Raw genomic sequence first — 6,000 nt, 5'->3', positions numbered from 1 at the left:
CCCCCCACCATCCATCCATCCCTCCCTCCCCCCCCCCACATACCAACCCACCCACCCCCCCCCCACCTACCAACCCTCCCTCCCCCCCCCCACCCAACCATACCCTCCCACCCCCCCCCACATCCTACCACCCCCCCCCCCACCATACCAACCCTCCCCCCCCCCACCAATCCATACCCTCCCTCCCCCCCCCACCATCCATACCCACCCACCCCCCCTCCAACCATACCCACCCTCCCCCCCCCCACCAACATTCCACCCCCCCCCATCATACCCTCCCCCCCCCTCTCATTCCCTCCCCCCCCCCTCATCCTACTCCTCCCACCCCCCCCCCCTCATACATTCCCACCCTCCCCCCCCCACATCACTTATCCCTCCCTCCCCCCTCATTCAATCCCTCCCTCCCCCCTCATTCATTCCCTCCCTCCCCCCCCCCCATTCCTTCCCTCCCTCCCCCCCCCCTCATTCATTCCTCCCTCCCCCCCCCTCATTCCTTCCCTCCCTCCCCCCCCCCCATTCTTCCTCCCCCCCCCCAATCATTCCCTCCCTCCACCCCCCTACATTCCCTCCCTCCACCCCCCCATTCATATCCTCCCTCCCCCCCCCCTCATTCATTCCTCCCTCCCTCCCTCCCCCCCCTCCTTCATTCCCTCCTCCCCCCCCCCCCATTCATTCCCTCCCCCCCCCTCATTCATTCCCTCCCTCCCCCCCCTCATTCATTCCCTCCCTCCCCCCCCCCTCATTCATTCCCTCCCTCCCCCCCCCCCTCAATCATTCCCTCCCTCCCCCCCCCCCCCCTCATTCATTCCCTCCCTCCCCCCCCCCTCATCATCCCTCCCTCCCCCCCTCATTCATTCCCTCCCTCCCCCCCCCCTCATTCATTCCCTCCCTCCCCCCCCCTCATTCATTCCCTCCCTCCCCCCCCCCCCTCATTCATTCCTCCCTCCCCCCCCCCCTCATTCATTCCCCCTCCCTCCCCCCCTCCCCCCTCCCCCCTCCCCCCCCCCTCATTCCATTCCCTCCCTCCCCCCCCCCCTCATTCATTCCCTCCCTCCCCCCCCCCTCATCTCCTCCCCCCCCCTCCCCCCTCCCCCCCCTCCCTCCCTCTCATTCCCTCTCCCCCTCCCTCATTCCCTCCCTCCCTCCCCCCCCCCTCATTCCCTCCCTCCCCCCCCCCTCATTCATTCCCCCCCCTCCCTCCCCTCCCCCTCATTCATTCCCTCCCTCCCCCTCCCCCCCCCTCTCCCTCCCCCCCCCCCTCATTCATTCCCTCCCTCCCTCCCCCCCCCCTCATTCATTCCCTCCCCCTCCCCCCCCTCATTCATTCCCTCCCTCCCCCCCCCCTCATTCATTCCCTCCCTCCCCCCTCCCCCCCTCCCCCCCCCCTCCCCCCCACCCTCCCTCCCCCCCTCCCCCCCCTCCCTCCTTCCCCCTCCCTCCCTCCCCCCCCCTCCTCCCTCTCATTCATTCCCTCCCTCCCCCTCCTCCCTCCCCCCCCCCCTCCCTCCCTCCCCCCCCCTCCCTCCCTCTCATTCATTCCCTCCCTCCCCCCCCCTCCCTCCCTCCCCCCCCCCCTCCCTCCCTCCCTCTCATTCATTCCCTCCCTCCCCCCCCCCCTCCCTCTCTTCATTCCCTCCCTCCCCCCCCCCTCATTCATTCCCTCCCTCCCCCCCCCTCATCTTCCCTCCCTCCCCCCCCCTCATTCATTCATCCCTCCCCCCCCCCTCATTCATTCATTCCCTCCCCCCCCCCCTCATTCATTCCCTCCCCCCCCCCTCATTCATTCCCTCCCTCCCCCCCCTCATTCATTCCCTCCCTCCCCCCCCCCCCTCATTCATTCCCTCCCTCCCCCCCCCCCCTCATTCATTCCCTCCCTCCCCCCCCTCATTCATTCCCTCCCTCCCCCCCCCTCATTCATTCCCTCCCTCCCCCCCCCCCCTCATTCATTCCCTCCCTCCCCCCCTCATTCATTCCCTCCCTCCCCCCCCCCCCTCATTCATTCCCTCCCTCCCCCCCCCCTCATTCATTCCCTCCCTCCCCCCCCCTCATTCATTCCCTCCCTCCCCCCCCTCATTCATTCCCTCCCTCCCCCCCCCTCATTCATTCCCTCCCTCCCCCCCCCTCATTCATTCCCTCCCTCCCCCCCCCCCTCATTCATTCCCTCCCCCCCCCCCCCTCATTCATTCCCTCCCCCCCCCCCTCATTCATTCCCTCCCTCCCCCCCCCACCTCATTCCCTCCCTCCCCCCCCCCTCATTCCCTCCCTCCCCCCCCCCCTCATTCCCCTCCCTCCCCCCCCCCTCATTCATTCCTCCCTCCCCCCCCCCTCATTCATTCCCTCCCTCCCCCCCCCATTCATTCCCTCCCTCCCCCCCCTCATTCATTCCCTCCCTCCCCCCCCCCCTCATTCATTCCCTCCCTCCCCCCCCCATCATTCATTCCCTCCCTCCCCCCCCCCTCATTCATTCCCTCCCTCCCCCCCCCTCATTCATTCCTCCCTCCCCCCCCCTCATTCATTCATTCCCTCCCTCCCCCCCCCCTCATTCATTCCCTCCCTCCCCCCCCCCTCATTCATTCCCTCCCCCCCCCCCTCATTCATTCCCTCCCCCCCCCCCCTCATTCATTCCCTCCCTCCCCCCCCCCTCATTCATTCCCTCCCCTCCCCCCTCATTCATTCCCTCCCTCCCCCCCCCCTCATTCATTCCCTCCCTCATTCATTCCCTCCCTCCCCCCCCCCCTCATTCATTCCCTCCCTCCCCCCCCTCATTCATTCCCTCGCTCCCCCCCCCCCTCATTCATTCCCTCCCTCCCCCCCCCCCTCATTCATTCCCTCCCTCCCCCCCCCCTCATTCATTCCCTCCCTCCCCCCCCCCATTCATTCCTCCCCCCCCCCATTCATTCCCTCCCCCCCCCCATTCATTCCCTCCCTCCACCCCCCATTCATTCCCCTCCCTCCACCCCCCATTCATTCCCTCCCTCCCCCCCCTCATTCATTCCCTCCCTCCCTCCCCCCCCCTCATTCATTCCCTCCCCCCCCCCCTCATTCATTCCCTCCCCCCCCCCCCTCATTTCATTCCCTCCCCCCCCCCCTCATTCATTCCCTCCCTCCCCCCCTCATTCATTCCTCCCCTCCCCCCCCCTCATTCCTCCCTCCCCCCCCCCTCATTCCCTCCCTCCCCCCCCCCTCATTCCCTCCCTCCCTCCACCCCCCATTCATTCCCTCCCTCCCCCCCCCCTCATTCATTCCCTCCCTCCCCCCCCCCTCATTCATCCCTCCCTCCCCCCCCCCTCATTCATTCCCTCCCTCCCCCCCCCCTCATTCATTCCCTCCCTCCCCCCCCCCTCATTCATTCCTCCCTCCACCCCCCATTCATTCCTCCCTCCACCCCCCATTCATTCCCTCCCTCCACCCCCCATTCATTCCCTCCCTCCCCCCCCCCTCATTCATTCCCTCCCTCCCTCCCTCCCCCCCCCCTCATTCATTCCCTCCCTCCCTCCCTCCCCCCCCCTCATTCATTCCCTCCCTCCCCCCCCCCCCTCATTCATTCCCTCCCTCCCTCCCCCCCCCCCCTCATTCATTCCCTCCCTCCCCCCCCCCCCCTCATTCATTCCCCTCCCTCCCCCCCCCCCTCATTCATTCCCTCCCTCCCCCCCCCCCTCATTCATTCCCTCCCTCCCCCCCCCCTGATTCATTCCCTCCCTCCCCCCCCCCCTCATTCATTCCCTCCCTCCCCCCCCCCCTCATTCATTCCTCCCTCCCCCCCCCCTCATTCATTCCCTCCCTCCCTCCCCCCCCCCCTCATTCATTCCCATCCCTCCCTCCCCCCCCCCCCTCATTCATTCCCTCCTCCCTCCCCCCCCCCTCCCCCCCCCTCCCTCCCCCCCCCCTCATTCATTCCCTCCCTCCCCCCCCCCTCATTCCTCCTCCCTCCCCCCCCCTCATTCATTCCCTCCCTCCCCCCCCCCTCATTCATTCCCTCCCCCCCCTCCTCCCTCCCCCCCCTCCTCCCTCCCCCCCCCTCCTCCCTCCCCCCCCCTCCCTCCCTCCCCCCCCCCCTCCCCTCCTCATTCATTCCTCCCCCCCCCTCCTCCCTCCCTCCCTCCCCCCCCCCTCTCATTCATTCCCTCCCTCCCTCCCCCCCCCCCCTCATTCATTCCCTCCCTCCCCCCCCCCTCATTCATTCCCTCCCTCCCCCCCCCCTCCCCCTCTCCCCCCCCCCTCCCCCCTCCCCCCCTCCCTCCCCTCCCCCCCTCCCTCCCCCCCCTCCCTCCCCCCCTCCCTCCCCCCCCCCTCCCTCCCTCTCATTCATTCCCTCCCCCCCCCTCCCTCCCTCCCCCCCCCCCCTCCCCTCCCTCCCTCTCATTCATTCCCTCCCTCCCCCCCCCCCTCCCTCTCATTCATTCCCTCCCTCCCTCTCATTCATTCCCTCCCTCCCCCCCCCTCATTCATTCCCTCCCTCCCCCCCCCTCATTCATTCCCTCCCTCCCCCCCCCCCTCATTCATTCCCTCCCTCCCCCCCCCCTCATTCATTCCTCCCTCCCCCCCCTCATTCATTCCCTCCCTCCCCCCCTCATTAATTCCCTCCCTCCCCCCCCCTCATTCATTCCCTCCCTCCCCCCCCCCTCATTCATTCCCTCCCTCCCCCCCCCCCTCATTCATTCCCTCCCCCCCCCCCTCATTCATTCCTCCCCCCCCCCTCATTCATCCCCCCCCTCATTCATTCCCTCCCTCCCCCCCCCCTCATTCATTCCCTCCCTCCCCCCCCCCCATTCATTCCTCCCTCCCCCCCCCCTCATTCATTCCCTCCCTCCCCCCCCCCCTCATTCATTCCCTCCCTCCCCCCCCCCTCATTCATTCCCTCCCTCCCCCCCTCATTCATTCCCTCCCTCCCCCCCCCCTCATTCATTCCCTCCCCCCCCCCTCATTCATTCCCTCCCCCCCCCCCTCATTCATTCCCTCCCTCATTCATTCCATCCCTCCCCCCCCCCCCCTCATTCATTCCCCTCCCTCCCCCCCCCCCTCATTCATTCCCTCCCTCCCCCCCCCCCCTCATTCATTCCCTCCCTCCCCCTCATTCATTCCCTCCCTCCCCCCCCCCTTCATTCATTCCCTCCCTCCCCCCCCCCCCCATTCATTCCCTCCCTCCCCCCCCCCTCATTCATTCCCTCCCTCCCCCCCCTCATTCATTCCCTCCCTCCCCCCCCTCATTCATTCCCTCCCTCCCCCCCTCTCATTCATTCCCTCCCTCCCCCCCCTCATTCATTCCCTCCCTCCCCCCCCTCATTCATTCCCTCCCTCCCCCCCCTCATTCATTCCCTCCCTCCCCCCCCTCATTCATTCCCTCCCTCCCCCCCCCTCATTCATTCCCTCCCTCCCCCCCCCTCATTCATTCCCTCCCTCCCCCCCTCATTCATTCCCTCCCTCCCCCCCCTCATTCATTCCCTCCCTCCCTCATTCATTCCCTCCCTCCCTCATTCCCTCCCTCCCCTCCCTCATTCCCTCCCTCCCCCCCCCTCATTCATTCCCTCCCTCCCCCCCCCCCCTCATTCATTCCCTCCCTCCCCCCCCCCCCCCCTCATTCATTCCCTCCCTCCCCCCCCCCCTCATTCATTCCCTCCCTCCCCCCCCCCTCATTCATTCCCTCCCTCCCCCCCCCCCCCCCTCATTCATTCCCTCCCTCCCCCCCCCCCCTCATTCATTCCCTCCCTCCCCCCCCCCCCTCATTCATTCCCTCCCTCCCCCACCCCCCTCATTCATTCCCTCCCTCCCCCCCCCCCCTCATTCATTCCCTCCCTCCCCCCCCCCCCCCCTCATTCATTCCCTCCCTCATTCATTCCCTCCCTCCCCCCCCCTCATTCATTCCCTCCCTCCCCCCCCCTCATTCATTCCCTCCCTCCCCCCCCCCCCCATTCATTCCCTCCCTCCCCCCCCCCTCATTCATTCCCTCCCTCCCCCCCCCCCCTCATTCATTCCCTCCCTCCCCCCCCCCATCATTCATTC

Source organism: Heptranchias perlo, chromosome 1 (assembly GCF_035084215.1).
Source record: "Heptranchias perlo isolate sHepPer1 chromosome 1, sHepPer1.hap1, whole genome shotgun sequence".
Taxonomy (NCBI): Eukaryota; Metazoa; Chordata; class Chondrichthyes; order Hexanchiformes; family Hexanchidae; genus Heptranchias; species Heptranchias perlo.
This window is presented reverse-complemented; position numbering follows the sequence as displayed.